General features: G+C 39.5%; 1 protein-coding gene across 2 annotated transcripts in view; it reads left to right on the forward strand.

The window, feature by feature from the left end:
* The window catches only part of thrab (thyroid hormone receptor alpha b), a 300,247-nt gene that overhangs the window by 60,294 nt on the left and 214,439 nt on the right, over window positions 1–25,514 (forward strand). For both annotated transcript variants that reach the window (XM_074619271.1, XM_074619269.1), the window contains exon 3: window positions 13,863–13,978. The gene's annotated coding sequence lies outside the window, so the exon portion shown is untranslated. The remainder of the gene's footprint in view (window positions 1–13,862; window positions 13,979–25,514) is intronic.

Here is a 25,514-nt window from a genome sequence, read left to right on the forward strand (position 1 = left end):
ACAGCGCGCGCATTCTCGCGTACTCGCTCCACCTCTAGATGTGAGCGCGCGCTCACTCCACACTGCAGGAGAGTTAGTTTAGCTCTGAGAATATCTAGTGAATGTTCAGTGGACGTTTGTGCAGAAATAAATGCAGCAGCTCCTCCAGACCAACAGAGGTTTACCGTGTCTTGTGAAGTGACGCGGCTCTGCAGAGAGAAACGTTACCGTCTCGTTACCGACCGGGTGCCGGTGTCTCCCTGTTCTCTCCGGCTGCGGGCGGAGGGAGACGAGTTTCTCGCTTCAGAGCCCCGCTGCAGAAGCAACAAACACAGTATCAGCAGTGATTCATGGAGAGACCTTCGTCTGGTCAGCTAACATTACTGCCAAGCAGTTGAAATATAGAGTGACATTGTGGTTTTAGCTGACGTGTGTCGCCTAAGTGTTTTGAGCGATGCTCGTTCATGTCTATTTAGAGCGAGCAAGCGCGAGCTCGACGCTGACTTTCGTTGATTTCACGGCCACAGGTGTCGCTGTTAACAAGCATTTCTGAAAGTTACAAATAGTCCCTTTAAAAGAAAAATCGCAATAAATCATAATATTGAATCGCAATACTTGTAGAATCGCAATACTTAAAAATTGCAATGCATCGCCTACATCAATCATGTGCCATCATCTTAAAAAACACCAATCACCCATCTATCATTATTGATCCATTTAAGGTGTCGGTAACATCCATGCCTGTGGATTCTCCATGTGTCTGTCACACTGTTGTTGATATGAGCTGGTTGCTTCCCCACCGCTGTCAACTTCCTCCATTCTGCTTCCCCGCTAATGAATATACAGCACCTGTGATGATTTCTGCTCCTCACTTGAAATTCTGTATATTCTCTGTGACTTTCTGCCGGCTTTGTTCTGTTCCCTGCTGAATTTCCAGCATACAGCTCACAGCAGCACATAGAGCAGAGAACAGAGCAGCACCTGTGCCACCAAACTCTACTGTAACTGTTCAGATAATAATGACTTCATAGCAAGAGAGTGTTCCTGATGGAAGTACAGTTCAAGACTATAGCCCATGCTAGGAAGCCAATTAGCCTCATTGCATAGCAACTAATGGCTACTTTTTCTTTTCCAGGACAAATTGCTGTTTTTTTTTTTCTCCATAAATGGATAGCGAAGGTTTACAGGAGTTCAAATTATTTGTATGCAGGCAGCTACAGTAGCATTAATCTTTCTGACCATTACAGTTATGCTGCCGCAGGTTAGACTCTTATCATATCCTGCTGTGCTCTCCTTTGAGGAAAAAAAATCAGTACGCAAAAGAGGTAAATTCAAATAGTTTCACTTCAAACTGTATTTGCATAAAGTAGCAATGTCACTGTTCTGTCACAGGCAGATGGTCACGCTGACTAACAGCCAAACAGCAGCTTGTTGCACATAACGAGAGCCACAGACTTTGAACAACAACCCTCATTAGCTTTCCTGCAAATGTCTCATTCTTATCTAACTTCAGAACAAAGACACATGGTTTGTGCTGCACCTGGGCCTGCTGAATGAGCCACATGACAAACATCCTCTGGAAGAAGTGCACCTCTAACATCAGTTTGCAGGCTGGATAGCTAATTAGTGAGGTAAACCCCCTCAGCGGCTATGAGAGAGAACATTTGTAATATTTCCCCGGGGACCTTTTTATGCCTCCGTGCAGGCGACAGCATGGCCAGAGGCATTGTGTTTTCTGGTTATCCGTCTGTCCAACACATTCTCACCCCCAGCTTGTGAAATACCGTCGCTTGGTCAGCACCCCTCGGCATCAGAAACCGACGCACAGTGTTACTTTTGGACGTGTCAGGGACGGCGTGTCAATATACGCTCGTTACATGCATAGTGTCCTTTCAAAATAAATAAGGAAACGGTCGTGGTTGACGTTAACTTCACTGACTAGCGGCTCGTGACTAACGACTGACAAAATCAGTCAATGTTACTTTTAGTTTGTTCGACCCATCCACCATCCCTCCTGCCACCCTTTTGCGGACTCTCACACTATTAATACTATGTCACTCGCTCCAAGTGTCGGACCGTAGTTAAAAGCATGGCGCGTCACATACTGGCGCTAAAGGGTGCCTCCTTGCGTTGGTTTCCGATACTGAGGGCCAATCGGTGGAGCGAGATCAGGTTGGATATCTCAGGAACGCCTGGAGGGAATTTCTTCAAATTTGGCACAAACATCCACTTGGACTCAAAGATGAACTGATTAGAATTTGGTGGTCAAAGGTCACTGTGACCTCACAAAACATGTTTTGGCCATAACTCAATTCATATGCTAATTATGACAATTTCACCCAAATGTCTAACAGGATAAAATGTGATTTCATTAACTTGAAATTTAAAATATTAAACATTATTTTCGACTGCAGAAAGTAATGAATAATTATCAGTCAGACTTTCCGCCATGATGCAGCAGCTTATTTTGTTGTTGTCAGTATTAAATGTCCTGAAATGTAGATTTAAATGTCAAACGGCATTTCACTTAAAAAGATTGTTAATAAACATTTTGTTTTTTACAGCAGCAGCTGGTTTACAATCAATCTGTTTATATTAATGTGGTAATTGATTAACAGCTGAGGGGACACATGTATTCATAATATTATGATTGCTAATGAGGATTTATGAGGCTCATTTGACCGCCAGATTTCAACTCACACAAAGTCACACTGCTTCATTTATTGTCATTGAAGCAGCTGCAGAGTTTGAGTAATATTGTTGAAGCTCCATCTCATTGAAGTATGGTGTATAATATCACTTATGAGCGCACTCTCAATTAATAAAGATAGAAAAAGGGAGGCTGAATGTAAACTGTCTTCTCTAGTATGAACTCTGTTTTAAGTCTGGTCCACACTAAACGATTCTTCAAATCTTACCAGATGTTGAAAATGTGAGAGCCCACATAACGACATGTTATGATACATTTAACAGTTTTATTCCTATAGTATAGTGTGTGGTGAGCAACGGGTTGGCAAAAAACAAGAATCCCGACTAAAAAAAATGTTAATCTTGCAAAATCTCTCGCGATCAAAACATGACTTTAATGTAAACAAACATAACGACAGCAATGGCACAATTTTTGTACTATTTTATACTGAAAATGTACGAAAAAAAGAAAAGAAAAAATATGGATGAAGTCATTGAGACAGGTTAAATAAACACTTGTGTTGTTGCTACAAATCAACAAGTTGGTCCTCCATGTCTGAGCTCCATCTTACTACTACTTTATGCTTACCGTTTTACATTAGCTTTTGCATAAGTCGGTGGTGTCAGCTTGGTTTTCAATTGACTATTGTTCCTTCTAGGGCTGTCCTGAATACCATGTTTTGAGCTTCAAAGCTTTGGTGAGAAATATTCGAAGATATTCGAAGCTTCAGGACAATGCCGTACTGTACATATACGCACCTCTAAACATAACAAACACTGATATTCATCTGAGAATAACTAATAATAATGGAATATGAATAATGAATAATAGTGTGGGAATTTTTCCTTACCCCAATTTCCCACCTGGGATCAATAAAGTATTTCTGATTTAGATTATTTCATGGGCTTTTTGGGGATTTCTACATTATTATTACATACTTAAATATACACATACATATATATAAAAACGAAGCATTCAAATACTGATTTTGGGGTTGATTACCATGGCAACGGTCGAAGCTTTGGAGCATTCGGGTCGGCTCTAGTTCTTTCCCACGTGACTGCGTCATCGGCTGTCCTCGAGGTTCCCCACACACAACAGCATATCCGATTGTAAATATTAAACATGTTCAATATTTACTGAGCCGATCAAGGATGTAAAAAACACTCGCATACCTCACACCATCAGAATATCTGGAAAGATAATCTTTAGAACCATCAAAAAATCGGGGCTTTGTTGACGATTGTCGGGAGGGGGGATCAGGCAAAATCACCTTGATTCTCGTGTTATTGTGTACCCACATTAGTCTAGGCCAGATTATCTTCCACAGGACATTAACTCTTTTAAGATGCACCGCTGAGATACGGTCCAAAATGACTAAATAAATGACTCACAGATACCCATTACATAATATAAGTTGTTAGATGCAGTAATGACAACATGCCAAGTTAAACAAAAACACACATCCCCTGTCTGAGAAAAATGTGTTTGAGGAAATGGTGAAAGCATTTCCCAAAGAATGGGAAGAGCTTTTACTGTAATAATCAAAGCCCACAGGGTTTACATCAAGGCCAGAAGAAAGTAGCTGTTGAGAGTTAAAAATAAGTTTCAGTGAGAGCCAGCTGCATCGTCATATGGATTCAGAGTGGGGCTCTTTGATGGGGTTTGCATTTTTTAAGATGTTCCCAATCAGAGGGCTTCTGAATTCATCCCAAGGTTTTCGTTTGCTGCTGCTGTATAAAATATTAGAGCGAGCCCACTGAGTTTCACCAGAAGATGTCCTTTAAAGTGAAAGAGGCAGAGGGTGGGCGGGTGCTGAGCTGTGTATGAATATATACATGGAAACACACACACACACACGTGCTCCTCCTCTATTACGTAGATTGCATTTCTCATTCCCTTTCTGCGGCTGTCCTCGTGTGTCTCCGCCTGGCCTTTTCCTCCAGCTGTTGCTTTGATATTAGCTTCATGAAATCTGTGTGAACACCACAGACGCCAGTAATCTGCCCCACTGCAAGGGGCTCGTTCAGATAGTCTCTCTCATTCTCTTCTCATCTTCTGGCGTCCTTCTCAATCTTTAATCCTCCCACCCTCAACAGAATACAAGAACTTTTTGTCATCGCTCCTTTTTTTTTTTCATAACTTGGAGCAAGTTGGGTGAAAGGATGTAATGTTTTTCATCATTTTCTGCGGACATCTGACTGTGTAGCTTTGATAAGGTTTCCTCCAGGTGTCCTGATAGTCCGGTTCAGTGTTTTGTCCTCTGCTCACCCATTTTGTACCCGAGGCAATCTGTCGGGGACTAAAATGTTCCTTCCAAAGCTCGAGTGCCGTATTAAACGTCATCAGCCAGCGTGATGGCGAAGGATCCTAAACTGACCTAGAGCGAATCAGCATTAAATGAAAATATTATAATGTCTCTCATTTTAAAGCAAATCAGCCCAACGGCATCCACTCAAATTGAATACCCTCTGGTTTCTTTTAATCTCTTGTATGTGACATTTTCAGTCAATTAATAATTAGGTGTGCTCTGGAAAATTGGTGTCTCGTCACAGTTGGACCTGAGTTTTGAACATCAATACTTTTACTTCCTCTTTGATCAGATATTTACGGATTCATTTCCTATTCCTTTTTGTCAGACTGTATTTTAATTAGAGCTGCATGATTTTTAAATTTTGATTTTGATTTTGACTGATATTGCAATATGATTCGCAATATTACAGGGAATGATAATTTTTACATCATTCTCATTTTCATTGAAAAACATATGCTCATGGTGTGATTTTTGTGGGGGTTTGTACCAAACATATGTTTTCTTAAGTCTGTAGAATAGGATGTGTAGATCAGGACATCTCTGCAGCACCACAATATTTAATTTAAAATGGTATTTTGACACACATTTTGCTTTAACAAATATTGCAATGTTAAGGAAAAACTGTGATATGAAAATTGCAGTAGGCCATATTGCGATTTCGATAACATTTTGATTAATTGCGATGCAATAGCCATGTGCTTCTGTTCGTTGCACTGATGGACTAATTGGCGTTTGTTTTCAGGATAACAGGCTGTTGGACAAATGGACTTTCGATCCAAAGTGACATTTTTCAGACTATTGGTTTTTGCTCAAACAATGGCATGGCACCCAATACACAGCCCTACAAAACAGTGAAATGATGACATGTAAACTGCTGTACAGCTTAAATGTGTTGCCTTTTTACTGTCCAATGATTGAATGCAGATACAATGAACACTTGCCAAATACTTCAAATACTACAGCAATGATAGCAGCTCTGTGAGGCTGTATCCGCACTGGTGCTTTGAACTAAATGCTAACATGCTCTCAAGGACAATTTGAATGTTTACCATGTTCCCCATCCTAATTTAGCATGCAATGCAATTTGCTAGCATGCAGTCATTAGTTTTGCATGTGTTGGACAAAGTAAAAAAATAAAAGTTTGTCACCAAAGTTTATACAATTCATCCTGTGGGAAACACAAATGTCTGAACCAAATTTCACAGCATTTAAATGAAAACATTCAACGTCGTTGAGACACCAGAGGAAAAGTCAGGGGATCACCAGTCAGCAAGCTTCATCCTCTTGGGAACATGAATGTCTGTACAAACCTTCATGGCAATCCATCCAGTAGTTATTGAGATATTTCAGTTTGGACCAAAGTGGTGGACCGACAGACAGACAGTGAGATATTGATCCCTTGAGCCATGCCGCTGACGTGACTACAAACAAACCTCCATTGTCTATTTGTGGAAGAGTTGATAGTGAGTTGACGTAATCAATGATTGTGATTGATTGTTTATATCTTGATAATTGTCGCTCTGATGTTTGGTCAAGCAACCGGTGTTGGAGCAAGCGGTATTGATTCAACGGTAAACACCATAAGCCTGCCGCTGAGCGCCTCCCAGTTCAAAGCTCTAACAAGCTTTTTTACAAATACGACACCCCTCACTGGTCAAGAGACGTTCCTTAGACGGGTCAAAATCGAAACATAGATGTTCTCTATTGATCTCCGGGTGCAACTACTTTCAATTTATAGCGTTAACTGTGATAATGGATGGGATGCTTCAGACCTCATGATGGTATTGAGCACCAGTTGGGAGTCTGTTTTGCCCGGCTGGAGGAGAGATGATGAAGCTCATGCAGTCTTCACTCGATAAGCTGAGGCAATAGAGCATGTTAACTCAGTCTTTAGGGGCAACAGATCATTGTTATTGACTTGGTCTTGGTCTGCTTATGGTGTTTAATCAATTCTAACTTAAGATATGAATTAAAACTGCTGCTAATATAATGACACAGCCCTCGTTTTTGTTGATTAGATGAGCTGGATTTCATTTCAAACTGTCTCCAGGTTTTGCATTAAGAGTTTCAAACTGCAGATGTGAGTGAGATGAAAGTGAAGTGATTTAAAACCTGAGCGACACTGTGACTAGACATTTCATTTAAGAGGAGACTCTGCAGAGACCTTAACAGGGACATTCACAATTCACACGCACGTAATAGTAGCATTCAGAGGCAATATATCTAAAATGTCATTAATCCAAAGAGATGAGTCACACTGTTCCCGTGAATGTGTTGAATGAGGCCGTTCTGCAGCAAGCGAAAATGATCGTCTAGCTGTCAAGGATGATCACTGGCTATCATCAATTATTGTCATAATTCATTTTAGTCACTATCATCAATATGAAAATTATATGTTTTAGAAGATCTGCTCCGGCCAAAAAATATAGTTCTCATTCTCTCCTTGTTGTCCTGCTGAAAGCATTTATTTCTGTAGCACAACGCTGTCAAGAAGACACATGAGACGTGTGACTCAGACTAATGGAGTCTAAAATGGTGGATTAGCGTCTTCCTCTGGTTAAAACGCCATCGTTTGTCTCTTTCAAACTTTCTGTGACCAATGCTATGCTAATGTATCCTGAACAAATCACTAATTTCTGTATTGTGTAGCAGTGAAAAGGGTGTACCATGAGTGAAGTGGCAGGAACAAGCTTGCAGGCTTTGCTTGATTTAGTTAAAGCTGCTATGAGGAACTTTCATTTTGTGTTGATTGTGGCGGTCCCTGTGGACAAAAGCGGTAGTGTTTGTGAGCCCCAGAGTCCCTTTAGAAAACCTCTCATTTTACTGCAGCAGGGTCTGACAGTCTGACCCTGCCCAATCCTGGTTCTGGTTCTCCCGTGCCTCCCTTCCCTCATAACGGGCCCAGCAATACGGCCTGGAACTCCAGCAGCGTGGTGGCGGTGTTGGCTCCAAACGGGGACCGACGGAGCTCTGACTGCAGGTCGAAGGTGATATGGTTGCTGTCGGAGGCCCTGCTGGAGTCTGAGCTGAAGGATTTTCTGGTGAACCTGTAAAAGCGTAAAGTGTTTCGTCTGATTTTGTGGGGTATTGCAACCGATGACAGGCATTAAGAATAGCTATATAGAAATAGCCAATCTTCTCACTGATGGTCTTATTTACTTATGTAGTTCATATGGAGGCATCGGTATTTAATTGAGACGGTTTCATAATCAGTTAAAAGTTCCTTGTAGTAACTCTAATGTTCAGAGGTGGCACGACAATATACTAGCAGTTTTCAAGTATATTTTTATAGACAAATTCGGCGGCTGATTTATCTGTATCCGCTTTCAAAGACCGACACCATTGAGTGGTGCAGAAATGAGTCCTGAAACACGGAAATGAGTTAGCATTTTATCAATTCCTGTTCCCTCGCCTGGAAGTCAATGGGTTTTTTGAATGGGTTATAGTTAGATGCCTGAACTAAGGTCTGTGGTTAACACAAGCTGAAGAGATTTCAACGTTTTGTCAAATCATACAAGTGGTGTTCATTTGTAGAGATTATCTTACAAAACACAACGTATGAGCATCATAAACATTGTTTGCCACAGAGCTTATTTACTTTCTAATCCAAAACCGAATGGAACAATCCCATTGGCATTTTGTCGAGGGAACAGAGGGCGATGCTAATTTCCTGGCTACAAAAATACGTCATCCCTGCAGCACTCTTATTACTGTGTTGGAAGAGAGAAACTGAACACATTTGCAGTGAGAGTCGGAGCAGAGATGTTTGTTAATCATGGTTGCATCCTCAGACAGATGACAGTATTTCTGAGTGAATGTGGAAGTTATTCAATCTCAAAGCACTTGTCTGAAATTGCTTATTATAACACAGGCTTTGAGGGGGAAAAAACAACATTAATGTACCACTTCACACCTCCACAGTCTGATGTGAAGGTGGTGTGTGGAGTTGATTAAACCCTGCAGAAATGACTTATGATTTATAGATGAAACTTCATGATTTCTTGTATTGTAATCAGAAGAATGCATCGTTTAATAAAAACTCAAAAAGGCATGATGGAGAGTGGAATTTATGCCAGGAAACCTTAGAGAGTCCCAAACTAGCTAGAGATATGCATGGTGGCGTCTCACCATTAGCTCTCTGAAGGCAGATTTGTCAGTCTTTCGTGGTTCCTGGTTGGTCCTTTGTCAGCAAGTCAATCGTAATGCGATAGAGACATGAGGCATTAATGGAGATTTATGAGGCTTGTGGCTCCATTTCTGCCCAAAGTCTCAGTTTGTTGAGCTGATAACAGCACAGCCAAGAAAAGAACAGGACTACATTTCGTTGAAAAAAAGACTTTAATGTTTATTTTAGAGGCATTTGAGGTCATATTTGTGACATATAACCAGCTCTACAGGATCTGTGGACAGATTTCTTGTCAAAGGATCTTTAAATAATGTAATGTTTCACATACATTATAATGTTTTACACAGGTTTATAAGTCAGGTGCCACCACAGTAATATGGATACGTCTATAACTGTCAGTGGTTCTTATGTGTTAATGGTGTTGGGAGGAGTAACGTTCATCAAAGCTCCAGTCACCTGAGGCTTCTATCATACGGAGTAGGGCTGAACAATTTTGAAAAAATATCTAATTGCGATTATTTTGACTGATATTGCAGTTGTGATGTGATTTGCGATATTAGAGGGAATGATCATTTTTACATAATTATTCTCATTTTCATTAAAAAAACATATTACAATGATTTTTCTTAAGTCTGTAGAATATGATGTGTAGGCCGGGACATCTCTGCAGCACAACAATATTTAATTAAAAATGGTATTATGACATAAATTTAACAAATATTGCGCCTCCTGCAATTTGATAATTGCAGGAGGCCATATTGCGATTTCAATAACATTTCAATTAATTTTGCAGCCCGAATGCAGAGTTGTTGTTTTCACTGTCACTCTTTGAAATAAATAACTATATAAAAAAACTGAGGTTAAAATAAATCATTTAAATTCAAATTAGGTGCAAACAAAGTTCTGGGATGGGATTATAGTTATGATAAATTGCTCACTTTGACTACATATTAGATAAAAAAAGACATTAGTTAAAAGACCCTGAAAGGAAAGTTATGGTAAGGAGCAATAAAAAGTCATCCAAGCAGAACTTGTTTTATTGCACTTAGCATCCCATTTTCAAATCAATTTAATGTTTGCATAATTAGTTACTCTCATGATGCAATAAAAAATAAATCTGTTTTAAATAACAGCACAATAAAGATAATGTTAAAAGTATTTTGACAATCATTTTCCTACCTGCACAACGAGCAACGAGATCTTCCTGTGAGTGAAAACCGGGTCTCTCACCACTCTTAAATTCAGCTCTTACCATAAAATGGAAGAGAATACTGATGAGCGCCATAACGATTAACTTTTATGTAAGACCATTTAAAGCTCTTACATGAGGCCCGGTATATCCGTCTTTCCTGAGCTGCTTGTAATAGTAAGAATGACATAAGGCACGCAAGTCCGAAATCACTGTTATTTCTCTTTGAAGCTGAGCTTTCCTCTGGCTGCTCTCATTTCATTGCACCCACATGCTTTTGGTTCTCCTCCTCTCTGTGCCTCTCCACTCTGTATGTTCTCCCATGTACTAACACGCAGCATTTGATGTAAGAATCTCCTGTGATATATGAAGACTTGTGTAGAAAGCGTGGCTCACATTGAAAGAGTGTGTTGTTGGTAGGCGGTTGTATGAAGGGGGAGGGCACGTAAACCCTGAAGACCACACTGTTCTGTTGAAGTAGATCTGAGTCAGAAAGGCAATTTTCAACTCTGCGTGGAAACCCTATCTGGAAATGCCTTCCAGGAAATTGCACTCAAACAGAAGACAAAGCGGTAAACACCACAGCCAAACATGGGCAAGATCCTAGTAAACACATCCATATAACATTAACGTCTCTATTTTGATATGTGTCCAGTTCATGCAATATATTTGCTAGATATATCGGCTGATATTGGCTTATCACAAATACATATTGTATCTACTACACTGTAAAAAAACAAACATTTCTTTACATTTCTTTTCAAGAAATTTTACATTTTTTGTCTGTATTTCAAAATGACAGAAAAAATGTAAAAATTACATTTTTCATTTGTTATGTATATGTAAATGGTCTTAGATTTACAGTATTTTTTGTAATCACAATCGTAATTATCTGTATTTAAGCTTTTTTTGATCATTTTTAAAGATAATTATTCTATTTTTTTAGATGTTTATGACTCTATTTTAACAATTATTTATGTTAGAAGAAAAGGATTTCATGAAATTCTAAAAATATTTCTTGTAAAAATACAGAGTTTTTTGCAAAACTTCTGAGAGTTAATGTAAATTTGGGCTTTTGCAATGTAAAATTACATGTTTCATTTGTGATTTATATATAAATGGTCTTAGATTTACGGTGTATGACTATTCAAACAATAAATGCATGTTAAAAGTAAAATATTTCTTGTAAAATTACAGTAATAAAGGCTAATTATATAAAGATAATTACGGTTTATTTATGTTAATTAACGGACAGTATTTTTCCATTTTTTAACAGACATCTTCTGGCGCCCCTGCTGCCGGAAAATTTCTGTTATTTTACACTTTTTTTTTTTTACAGTGTAGGGCTGTCAAAGTTCAACGTGTTAATAACGCGTCAATGCAAATTAGTTTTAACGCCACTAATTTCTTTAACGCAACTTGCGATCTTTAGGTTGTAGGGGGCTCAGTTTTATAGCTTAGTTTAGATTATGGTATATTGTGAAATTATACTTGCACCATTCTTTAGATGTTCCCTTATATGACAGCAGTGCACTGAGAGTAGCTTATTAAACAACCTGTGGCTCTTTCACCATCTGTGGCAACTCTTCTGTCTGTGCTCTGCTGATTTGATCAGACTCTGATTTGCACCTGGAATGCCAGCTGAATATATATAATTAGATGGTAGAATAGAAAACCCGCCGCAGCCCGGCTCAATTACCCAACACTTAACCCTCTATAGCAGCTCATCAGTCACTGAGATGGAGGACAGAGTCGATGATTCACAGGTTAATTGAGTGCAGGTAAACCTTGTTGTCGTAATAGACCTCCGCCGATGCTCTCTACAGTACGTCTTGACTGACACCTGCCACACCTGAAGGGCATACATACTGCTATATTGTCCTCAAGTGTACTGCATTTATTGACACCTTAACAGCGCAGTATGTAAACAGAGTTGACCTTCTCTCGCTGTAATGCGCTGCACTGTGGCATAATGCAAAGAGCTGCTATACACTTTGAAGGACACAGAATTCATTTGTAAGTCAACGACTGAAAGACGAAACCAACGTCCTCATCCAATATACCCCGTATACATGCTGGGGGTTGTTTTCTTTGTCTTAATCTGCTTGTTACCTTCACCCATTTAGATTCTGTTGGTGTCCTTCTGTCCTCAGTTCATCAGTTCTCTGAATTAATTGACTTTACAAATTGATCTGACACTAACTGGATAATCGGCTTCCTAATCAGCTAATGTAATCACTTAGCTTAAAATGTACCTATTCAGCTAGGCTTTTGATTTAGAATGGATTAAAGGCTTTATTTACGTTACCTTATTCACTTACTTTATTTAAGTTGTAAAAATGTAGTTTATTTTATTATTCACTTACTTGTAAAATGGTATTCTAGTTAGTAATGTAGTTTTTATTTCACACTGTTTTACCAACCCAGTCTCCAGAAACAAATGTTGGCATTGTATGTTTCTGCAAACCACGGGATACGTTGAGTGTCGGCGTTTCTGATCCCAAAATACATTTCATAAATATGTTTCATATCAGCCTCGTATCACGCTTGCAGAAACGCACAATGACACGTGGTTAACGTTGTGAAATGATTGGTTAGGTTTAGGCAACAAAACTACTTAGAAAAAAGATTATGGTTTGTGTTAAAATAATAACCGTAACAACATGATGTAACGCAACGTAACGTGATGTAACGTGACGTAACGCGACGTATCGCGACGTAACGCATCGTAACTCAACAACGCCATGTAACAACGTAACGTAACAACGTAACGTAACAACGTAACGTAACAACGTAACGCAACAACGTAACGCAACAACGTAACGCAACAACGTAACGCAACAACGTAACGCAACAACGTAACGTAACAACGTAACAACGTAACAACGTAACAACGTAACAACGTAACAGCGTAACAACCGTAACAACCGTAACAACCGTAACAACCGTAACAATGTCATTACGTCATTACCGTAAATAAATAGCAACCGCCCTGAGCAGACTTTCTTATATAACTAGCGTAACGGCGTTACCTAACAAGCGCAAAGTCAACGTTTACTTTTGGTTTCACACGGGACACAAACGGTGGTCCCTTGGGTGAAAGTCCTGTGTTTGTTTGACAAATGCCAAATGTTTTACCTGATCATTTTTAATGTTCCTCAGATCTACGTATGTGTTTGCCTGTTTTTTTGTTGAAACTCTGTTCTCTGTTATTCTTGGCCTGGTCACCCTTGTAAAATAGATTCTTGATGTCAATGGGACTAAATAAAGGCAAAAAAAACAATAAGTATAAAAAATTGGAAATAATAAGTTATGGAAGTGATCTAAATTTTTGTCTGATGGGTAATATCAAATATCAAGATTAAAGCTTAAAGTTACTGCTAATGTAAAATTTTTAATGTTTGTGCTTTATGTCAACTGGGGCATCGTGAGGTGGCTTTCATTCTAAAGCAGCCACAGAAAATGCTTTGTCACTCAATGGTCACTTAGAAGTTAGTGGCCACAAAACAAAACAAAAAACAAAACATGGGAAATTTTCATCTTTTTCTTATTTTAAATATTACAGGGAGGAATGTTACCCGAAGAGAAGTGACCACAGTGAGCTGTAGGATGAAACTATACAGACAAAGAGGCGCCTACTGCGGTTCATAAGAGACAACACATCTACAACACGTCGTCAAGGTAAGCCACTCCCTTTACCATGCTAAGTCTATTTATGGAAGCACTACTGGAGCTCTATGCTCAGCATGACATCTGCTCACAGGTGCTCGTGGCATGTCTCTGCATGGTACGATTGTCTTCTTTATTTAACCGTCTTTCTCTGAATGAGCAGCTGCTCAAGGCTGGTTTATTTTGCCCCCTGTGGTCGATACAAGTGTCTGTTTGAATAGAACTCCTAGTCCAGTATTACGGTGTCACCATATTAACCAGCACTTTACGGTGCTTCGATCAGGATTTTTGGGTGCCATACTTCTCAGTGTGAACTTGTTTTTTTGCAACCAGAAGTGAAATGAGATGGTTGAGCTAACATAACATTTATAATAAAGAAGAAAAATAGGCTTTAAACCGGTCGATTGTTTATAAAGGACGTAAAAAAAAGCCTTTTCTCAGACTATTTCTTTACCGGGCGCAGTAACTTCTCTCCGCTGGTTGCCTAGTTTTGGTTACCCTTTGATTTTTGTATGAATAAAATTGTTAATTAGTGAACTGTAGAGGTGCTTTGAACAAACCCAGGCTAGGCTTTTCCTCCTGTTTCCAGTCTTTGCACTAATAGAAGCGGCTGCTGGCTGTAGCCTCATATTTGACAGTGGTGTCGATCTCATCTCAACGCTCAGCAAGACAGCTAATAAGCGTAAAAACATTCCTTTCATAAAAAACAGGGAATGAAGTTCATGTAAAAATTTAATTTAATTCAATGTGCCGTCTTTCTACAGAAAGAAATCCTTCAATAATGAAGATAAAGAGGTTGCTAAACAGAGATCACATTGATTCACATTGTAAAAAGACATAAAGATATTCATCAAACTGCATTTTAAAGTCCGTAGTTCTCTAAGCAGCTTGTGAAAATCCTGTTTCCTTTGGTGGGATTCATGATTAAAGTGGTTTGTATATTAGGCTTCCACTTTGCATTTTTCCATCCATCCATTGCTCCATCTCTGATTAATCAATTCAATCAGAGGGGTTTGATGTGGTCCTAAAGTGATTTCCCCTTTTTCTCTGGTATCAGAGGAGTAGCTTTGCAGCAGCACTCAAGCCTTGTCATGTGTGTCATTTTCTCTTCATAGGGTGTAATAGAAATCTGGGACTGATGACAGAGATAGTGGAGGGAAATGTGATGGAGTGAGCGAAATCAGCGACATCTGGGATAGCTGTCAGTCAGTTAATCAGCATTTCAGAACAGAAAGGATGGCTCAGACCATCACACAGAAAGATACCGGAAAGGGAGAGTGTAGAGTTTTATTAATTAATTATTAATTCAAGGAAAGTCAACTGAGTCACCACTTCAAAGCACCATCACCAAGGGACTAATATCAGTCATCAAATAAGTCATTAAATACCAAATCCTACAGGTGGCAGCTTTAAGAGCAGATGGAAATGATGTTTTCATCTAGAGGGCGTGTGGATGGTCTTTTTTTTTCTGGATGCTCTTCAAATCTTGTATTTCAATCTTCCCTGTCTGTTCGGTGAGAAAGAGATGGATAAAATAGATAGAGAGGAAGTGATGGGGGAGACAAATGATTGGCAGGACTGTATATAAAAACAGTCATGGCAGAAAAGCTTTTTGATGTCTTGCAGGCATCCTTATCTGTGCTTTTTGTCTCTTAGTAGAAATCTGTGTATACAGCACAGAGACATACGGTATGCAGCTCATTAGTCAAAACTCTTAACCTATCTACACCTTCCGTTAACGAGTTATCAGATTCTAATTAGTGCAAAACCACTTTAAATCTCAATGCCTGATCTGATCCTGCACACCACCTCCACAGGTGGTCGGAGACACATTAGCACATTATTAACATCAAAGTGTAAATGCAATCGGAAGCCTAGTCCTAGACGGAAGACGAAATTCAGCTGTGACTGAAAAAAGCAGAAAACACAAGTTTTAATACTTATGAGTGAAACCAGACTTTTAAAATATATTTGCACTTTATAGTCTTATTTTTGGTAATTGGTAATAACCATAGACTGTACAGTATATAAGAAGTGGACATAGTCACCGTGACGTCACCCATTAGTTCGTTGATTAAGATTTTGAAGCCTTGAGTTCATTTTGGTTCTTGGCCGTCGCCCACGTGTGTTGTGTCTCCCTTCAGATATTTCCGTTAGCACCGGTGCCCCCCAAGGCTGCGTTCTCTCCCCACTGCTTTTCTCCCTGTACACCAACGGCTGCACCTCCAGACACCAATCTGTCAGGCTCCTTAAGTTTGCAGACGACACCACCCTCATCGGCCTCATCTCCGAGGGTGACGAGTCTGCCTACAGATGGGAGGTTGACCATCTGGCATCCTGGTGCAGCCAGAACCACATGGAGCTGAATGCTCTGAAGACAGTGGAGATGGCAGTGGACTTCAGAAGGAACTCAGCCCCGCTCCCCCCCCTCATCCTGCGCGGCTCCCCAGTTAACACGGTGGAGTCGTTCCGTTTCCTGGGCACGACCATCGCCCAGGACCTCAAGTGGGAGCTGAACATCAGCTCCCTCACCAGCAAGGCCCAGCAGAGGATGTACTTCCTGAGGCAGTTGAATAAATTCAACCTGCCACAGACCATGATGGTGCACTTCTACTCGGCCATCATCGAGTCCATCCTCACCTCCTCCATCACCGTCTGGTTTGCCGCTGCCACCGCCAGGGACAAGGCCAGGCTGCAGCGGGTCATCCGTGCTGCAGAGAGGGCGATTGGCTGCAACCTTCCCTCCCTCCAGGAGCTGTACACCTCCAGGACCATAAGGAGGGCAGGGAAGATTGTGGCCGACACCTCCCATCCTGGACACCATCTCTTTCAGACTTTACCATCTGGCAGGAGGTTAAGGTCCATCAGGACCAAAACCTCACGCCACAAAAACAGTTTTTTCCCCATGGCAGTGGGGCTCTCCAACAGCCCCTCTGCCCCCCTGTGACTGTCTCCCCCTCACACACACACTACGGCCCCCACCCCCCTACCCCCCTACCCCGACACTGACTCTCCCCCTCTCTCATACACTCTCAATACCACCCCCTACAGTATCCCTCTCTCTCCCTCTCTCTCCCTCTGATACCTGATTGTTTTGTTTGCACACCGACAATATTGCACTATCTGTTTATACCATGTTTATTTTATAGCTTATTTTGTAAATTGTACATTTTTTATTCTTATTTTATTCTAACGTTTATCTATTCTTTGTTATTATACTGTTTGCCTCGCACCAATAAGCCAAAGAAAATTCCTCGTGTATACCCCTTACACCTGGCAATAAACACCTTTCTGATTCTGATTCTGATTCTGATTCCATGTAGTACACTGTACACAACTATGTACTTACATGCGTAGTGTGTGAATTAGTGCGGGTAGTGTTGTTTCAAGTCACACTCGGCTGTTGTGCACTCACCAGAAGCTGAGTAGATCAGCTTGTGATAGTCAGCCACGGACATCACACCGTATCAGCAGTAATTTAATTCAGAGGGATAAATTAACCTAATAATGGCCTCTCTATCCAACTAGTGGTACACATGTATAACTTACATTTTTATAGTTCGATGTTTGCCATTATAATCACCGTGGCTGCAGCTTACTCGCACGCCATTTTCACAAGGTTGAAATAGGTTGGTACGCAAATAGTAAGTATTAGTAAATAGTAAGTACGCAAATTGAGACACGGTGTTGGTTTTTGGTCGTCGCCCTCTTGGTGTTTTGCAACCAGAAGTGAAATGAAAGGGTGGAGCTAAGTACAAGGCAAAATTTGCAAGGTAACGTGACAGTGGTGATTAATACCAGCGCAGTCAGCTATGATCCTTTAAATTTAGGGCTGAACTTGTATGCTCTTTCTCGCTGCCTCACACACAAAATATTTTGTGGATTTACAGCAATTACTCATATATTGTTTGTCATAAATGCCGGGTCTAACCAGAATTTAATACAACAACATTGTGTGGAAAAATCATGGATTTGCTTGCATGAGGTGAAGTACGCCTAAAGCTGTGCAAAACGTTCCAACTTTGGTGAACCCAGTATAAACAGTATAAACTGGTCCACAAAAGAGCAATGTTTTTCCACACAATTATGAGACCGGAGTTGCACAAATATGTCTTTTGAATAAACTGTATTGACCGTATTGTCCCATTAGTGACCGAGCTAAGCTAACGAGCTGACAAGCTTGCTGACTGACTTGAGGGAGTTAAAGGCCCGGTACGGAGAAAATGGAGAGAAGCTGGGAGAGCTATTGGGACTGACTCAAAGGCACCAGAAGTGGAGGGGGACATTCAGCTTTTGATGTCATTGCCTAAGTGTTTCCCACAGGATTTAATGAGACTGTGGTGGGTGGACCCCAGACCCTCTAGGGGGGTTCGGGGATGTGCTCCCTGTACAGTACATTTTTAATTAAATGAATCAACCTGGTGCACTTTGAGAGCAAAAATAAGAGGCTAGATCTATGAATGAAGAATGAAAAATGTTATGCTCTTTTAACAATTTAATCATAAACACATTGGTTGTATAGATGTGATTGGTGATGACATGGTAAACGAGACGGGATCCGTGTTTCAAGACGGGTCGGGTGGGTTGTCAACATCGCTGCAGATCTGTGCCGCTCTGAGGACAGTCTGGTTGACAATAAATGATGGGAAACCTGTCCTTCACCGCAGGCAGAGACAGTTTGGCGTGGAGAGGAGGTCGTGTTGCTCTGGCTCTCTATGGATTTTCTAAGTTGTATTTTCATTACGTTGTTACTCCGTGCACACGACATTTATTGCACGTCTGTCCATCCTGGAAGGGGGATCCGTCCTCTGTTGCTCTTCCTGAGGTTTCTTCCATTTTCTCTTTTTTCCCTTTTAAAAGTTTTTTTTCTGGGGGGGGAGAATGAATTCCGATGTGCCATTTTCTACTGCGACCAGCTCTTGAAAACATATTCATTGATCCCATATGAGGCAGTGCGTTAAATTTCTAATCTAGTGTTCATTATTCTCCCACATTTACAATATAAAATAATGCACTTAAAGAAAAGATGCTAATGTGCACATCTGTAAATGAACTTTAGCGAGACATATGCTGTGCTAAAATGATTACGGCTTTGAATTAAATGCCACCCAAATCCTCTGTTTGATGTTTCTGTTCTATCTCTCGCACATGTGGAAGCACATGCATCCTTTTTAGAGCACATGTGTAAATTATTTACACATGTGGCTGCAGAGCATTGTGAGAAGTTATCCCATGGCACAAACAGAGCGTAATGACTGCCTTGTTCATTTGTATTGGCTAATCCTGCTGCCCCCCGGTGACATAACTCCATTGGTTTCGGAGTCATTGTTGTGCACTTACAGTAAAGTATGAGCTAAACCGAAGCAACCAGTATAGAATTCATTATTTCCATCGGTTTTGGGGATGTGGTTTGTCTGTTTGCAATTTTAGAGGAGCAAGAGGGAAAGATTTGTGTGTTTGTGTCACTGCTGAATTTATTCTTGATGCTTATCATGCTGGAGGTTGACATGCTGAGAGGGCAAGGTTCAACCAAAATGAAATATTGCTTGAACCTAACATGACAGAGGTTATCTATTTTTTTCAACAAAAAAAAAGAAAATCCATAAGGTTGGGTCAGTAGATGACAGGAAAATGATTATTATTGAGGTGAGCCGTTCAAAATGTCAGATCTTAGAACATTTTGTAGCATACGACTCAACTGAGCTTTTTACGCCGCTGCCTCCTAAAAATAGCATTCATATACCGTCCAATGCTATTAATGCTGCTTAATCAACTTAATGAGGAAAATGTATATTGAATTCCTCCTGGCTAAAACGGGATTAATGCTTTTATGGTTATAATTAGACCACTCAAAGCAACTTGGTTAATGTTGGGGAAAGATCATCGTCTTGGTTAAATATTGAAAACCGCTGACTTAGAGCACGAGATAGTACATGTTCCCTTTATACAATATTTAACCAAAGTAAGGCTGCACAATTAATCAAACATTTATCAGATACTGTAATTTTCATATCGCAGTATTTGCTAAGGTGAAATGTGAGTCAAAATACCATTATAAATTAAATAATGTGGTGCTGCAGCGATGTCCTGGCCTACACATCATATTCTATAGACTTAAGAAAACATCTTTGTTTGGTACAGATCCCCATAAACAATCTGCATTGTACATTCTGCAGTCAGGCATACAAAAAAAAAGAAAATCCTAATTCTTTGACTTTTGGACCGTGTCGCCTTGTTATATTGTTGATGTTTTTCTGATGCAGGAAGTCTCTTTCTAACCTTTTGACAGTGTGACACAAGTTGTCAGTTGTTTATGTAGTCCTTTGATAGGATGATTTACCCAGCACATATGTATACACAAGGAACTATTGCTTTTTTATACCTGATCAAAGTCACTGAGACGGAAACATCATGAATAAATATACTGTTTTCCATCAAGTCATTAAGAACAGAAGAAGCCTCTTGAGAGAAGGGCGCAGGGGCTGAAAAAGAAATGTCAAACGACAGCAACACGTATCCAAACATTCCCAACACACCCACTACTCACATACAATCACATTACATGTGACAACACGTGTTACATAAATGACATGCAGTCTGGCACACAAGCTTCGGGCAGGTAGCATACACAAGCAGTCAGACAAACAGCAGCAGCTGTAAACCAGACAGCGTGCAGGTCAGGAGATTTTCCCCTTTTAAAAACATTAAATGTAATCCAAGCAGCCGTCACATTTCCTCCAAAATGTCTTTGGCAAAGCAAATTAGAAGATGCAATTGGTGTGTTTTAGTGCGATGAAATATTTAAGATCTGTAAAAATTGCAAGCTCTAAACTTGTTGAGCTGCATATCTAGAATTAATGTTTCAAATAAAAATGTGCCTGTTTATATCAGTTTAACGATATTATCATTATACGATCTTAATGCGATTTTAAACATTTTATGATATGCTAAATATTGCAAAAAGATATATTGTGATATATTGCAATTTATCACCTTTTTTCAACTGCAAATTATGCAGTTCTTCAACATGTGTTTTATTTAATAAGATACAATTTTCACTCTGTTCATCTTAGATTTTCACTCACATATTTTGAGGTCAGAGGTCAAGGGACCCCTTTGAATATGGCCTTGCCAGTTTTTCCTCACCAAAATCTAGCATACACTGTAAAAAAAAAAAAAGTGTAAAATAACTGAAATTTTCCAGCAGCAGGGGCGCCAGAAAATGTCTGTTAAAAAACAGAAAAATACTGTCCGTTAATTAACATAAATAAACTGTAAAAAAACCCAGTAATTATCTTTATATAATTAGCCTTTATTACTGTAATTTTACAAGAAATATTTTACCTTTAACATATATTTATTGTTAGAATAGTCATACACCGTAAATCTAAGACCATTTACATAAAAAATCACAAATGAAACATGTAATTTTACGTTGCAAAAGCCCAAATTTACATTAGCTCAGAAGTTTTGCAAAAATAATCTGTATTTTTACAAGAAATATTTTTAGAATTCCATGAAATTCTTTTCATCTAACATAAATTAATTGTTAAAATAGAGTCATAAACATCCAAAAACAGAATAATTACCTTTAAATACAGATAATTACGATTGTGATTACAAAAAATACTGTAAATCTAAGACCATTTACATATAAATCACAAATGAAACATGTAATTTTAAAAAAAAATTTTCTGTCATTTTGAAATACAGACAAAAAATGTAGAATTTCTTGAAATTTTTTTTAAAAAAAAATGTTTTTTTTAACAGTGTAAGCTTGGAGTGTTATTTAGCCTTCTTCCCGTCAAGCTATGACATGGTTGTACCAATCAATTCCTCAGGTTAGTTTCATATGATACCAGTATCTTCTCTCTAGCTTTAAGAGTCCACTACAACCTCTTAAAGACAGAATAGCGGTTGGATTGTTAAGAGGTTAATAGTTTATATAATAAAAGATCGATACTTGACGTTTTTGTGTTAATACAATATTGCCACGCAAAATATCGCAGTATACTGTGCTGTACTGATTGATTACCCCCACCCCTAGTCTTGAGTGTCCTCTTTACTGGTATGTAAACATTCACCACCCACAACCTCACAACCTCACAACCTACTGTACTTCATAGGGCTACATCAGGACTTGATATACCTGTGTAAATGGATGCTGTGCAAGGCAAACTAAAAATACCCCCCTCCTTCTCCTTAGACAGATCTCCGAGTATACCATGTATTATTAATTGTGAGCCGACCAGCAGCAAAGACATGACCCTGTATACCTCCCACTCGCCCTCCTCATTACTGCCTGACGAGAGCTGAAACATCCCTTTAGGGCTCAGGCAATACACTAATAGCTGCTGTCTGGTGACTGAGAGGTCTGGTGGAGAGGCGCAGTCACCCATAGCATACCAAACTCTAACCACTCATTCATTCAGCCAGAACAAATTGACCCCACTAGCAGCAGCACCTCCTGGCAGCACAAGTGGTTGTGATGCGGGAAAAACTAAATGTATAAATAATCATATATACTTTAGTATAAGAAGGCATAAATGGTATAGCAGAAAGATTAGCTCGCTTGTTGGCTGCCGAGGTTCCCCCTGAGGAATAAAAGGCATGTTCAGAATTTCCTATAAATCCAGCGTAGTAGTGTGTGTGTGGATTCTCTATTAGTAAAGTATGTAAAGGCCCTGCACATCCACACTGGTGTGTTTAGTTATTCTGGCTAATTGGACCTCTTCTCATGTGGAAGTTAGCTGGAGCTACAGTATGCTGGGAATTTTGTGACTTAATTATACTTTATATACTCAAAAACAACAACAAAGGGGCAGTCAGGGAGCTGTCAATCAAGCGTGGTCTGTACGATTTAATGTTATCGATCTTCCGGAGGTTGTACCAACCATGTCATTCTAGCTTGTCGAGAAGGAGGCTAAATAACGCTCCAAACTTACGCTAAATTTTGGTGAGGAAAAACTGGCATGGACGTTTTCAAAGGGGTCCCTTGACCTCTGACCTCAAGATATGTGAATGAAAATGGGTTCTATGGGTACCCACGAGTCTCCCCTTTACAGACATGCCCACTTTATGATAATCACATGCAGTTTGGGGCAAGTCATAGTCAAGTCAGCACACTGACACACTGACAGCTGTTGTTGCCTGTTGGGCTGCAGTTTGTCATGTTGTGATTTCAGCATATCTTTTATGCTAAATGCAGTACCTGTGAGGGTTTCTGGACAATATTAGTCATTGTTTTGTGTTGTTAATTGATTTACAATAATAAATATATACATACATTTACATAAAGCAGCATATTTGCCCACTCCTATGTTGATAAGAGTATCAGTACGGACTCCATGAAGTGGACCCGCTCCCTATGTAGATATGAACGGCTCATTCTAAGCAAACAAAAACACAATGATTCTTAGTTTCAGGTGATGATACACTAATGAAAACATAGTTATGAATATTATATTCCTTTTCTGCTAATTGATCCCCCGAAATGTTACATACCGATCCTTTAAAGCAAAAAAACATCTATACCTTTATTGCCACTTTAATAAACAATACACGTTTACTATCGCGTTCATACGCATGTTGTGGAGTAACAAGTATATTTCTTTTCTAAATGTATAGTAGAAGTAGAAAGTAACAGAACAAGCTTGTACAGTATAATGGCAAAGTTACTCTACTATCCTTCGCCACTGGTGCAGTGAACACAGTCCTGAGAAGAGGTGTGAATCAGTGCTTTACAAAGGTATGATTTATAGCAGGATCGTACAGGTGCAGCCTTCCTAATAAACTGGTACCTTAGTGTATCTTTAACTTTATATCTGCTGTGTTGACAGCCGAGGAACAGTAAATTCTGATTCAGCAGCTACTGTGTACATGCGTATATAAGGAGCTACATAAAGGCAGAATCATAGTGGTCATAATTTAACTCGGAGAATACAGATTAATGACTACAGATTATATGAACATGTTTGTGATGACTTGGATTGCTTGTTAAATCATGTTGAGGGATTTGTGAGATAAATGATTTGATTGCTTAACACTCATGTTTTTCATAGCTTAACTGTTAATTTTTTTTTTTAAATATGTCCCTAGTAAAAAACAAGAGTCATAAAAAGAGTCTATTTTCTTTGCTTTTCACATTCCTACCATTTGTTATCGTGTTTATTCAGCCATATAACACGCTGATAGCAAAGGCGAACAGCTGCCAAGTTCCCACAATGCAGTGTGCCGTCTGTACTATATGTTTCCCTGCATTTGTTGACACGGCAAATAAATGGCGCTTATTTCCAAGTAATCATTTCCCGATATTTACTTTGCCTCTCTGAAAGGAGCAGAAGGCATTACAGTGGCTCTTTATTGTAATGGGGACATTGAGGAAAAGAGTTTCATGTTGTTATTGTTGGACGTAAACAGAAGCTTGTGTCTCCAGTTTCTTCTTTACAGCTTTCAGGAGGTGCAGCTCGTTTTTCTTTTTTGTCACCTTGTTTCTCTCCCTGCTCCTCCAGAGAACATTAAGACCATTGTTTAATCCTTCTTGGTGGCAAACCTGTTTGATTTCCTGACCATGCCATAACAGAGGAAGTCGGAGATGTGAAATAAAATGCATTGATTAGGTAACACGACCCAACTCTTATTAGGTATAAATGACATATCCCATTTATAATACGCCAGCAGTAATTCAAGGCCCATAACAGTGTCCTGCCAAGCGTGTGTTGTCTTTTTGTGTCACATATACATTTGTTTCACTACATTTCATTAAATTAATAAGGTATTCTGTTGAATACAAAACTAAGATAACTTAATCAATAATTAATTTGCATGTTTGTTTGGATTTTGATGGTAACAAGTTAAATTTAAATATATATATTTTTATGTTTAAAAAGTAGCATTTGGTCAAAAACAAGATTTTGCAAATGGGTTCCCAAAAAACTAGAACCGTCTCTGCTAGCTGGTGCATCTTAAATTTGGATGAGCTGCTGGACAAGATGCACTTGACATGGGGAGAGGAGCAACATGTTGCCACTGACAAAATGTTGCTGTTGCAGAGTTTTAACTCTTCGTAGTTAACGTAACGTTATCGTCAGCTCACTCACTGTAAATGCAAACGTCGGCTGCTGACTTGTTAGCGAGCGTTAACTGTAACGTTACCGTTAACATCAAACAGTCGAACATTAATTCCAGCAAGTTTACCTCATTGACTCGGGTTGAATTCCCTGTTGCCGCTGCGGCTGTTGTGAGGTCAGAGGTCGGAGGTATGTGCCGCGTGTGTGTTTATGTTGTCAAAGAGGTTTAATAAGAACTGTGCTACACGACACGTCATTTTCATCGCCGTTCATTGCAACATTAGCAGGTTGATTTTCTTTCAACTTGTGGAGGCAATTTCTTTAAAGAAGGACTCGAAAATCAAGAGAGAGTCTTTTAAAGGTTTAATAAACACTTGCAAGTGGGCAAACAACCATCAACATAAATGTTCAGGGCTGAGAGCCCTGAGTCTCTCCGTTTCGTGACATTTATACCCTTGCGTGCAGGCTCACAGTCGTAT

This window comes from Sebastes fasciatus, chromosome 20 (genome assembly GCF_043250625.1).
Source record: "Sebastes fasciatus isolate fSebFas1 chromosome 20, fSebFas1.pri, whole genome shotgun sequence".
NCBI lineage: Eukaryota > Metazoa > Chordata > Actinopteri > Perciformes > Sebastidae > Sebastes > Sebastes fasciatus.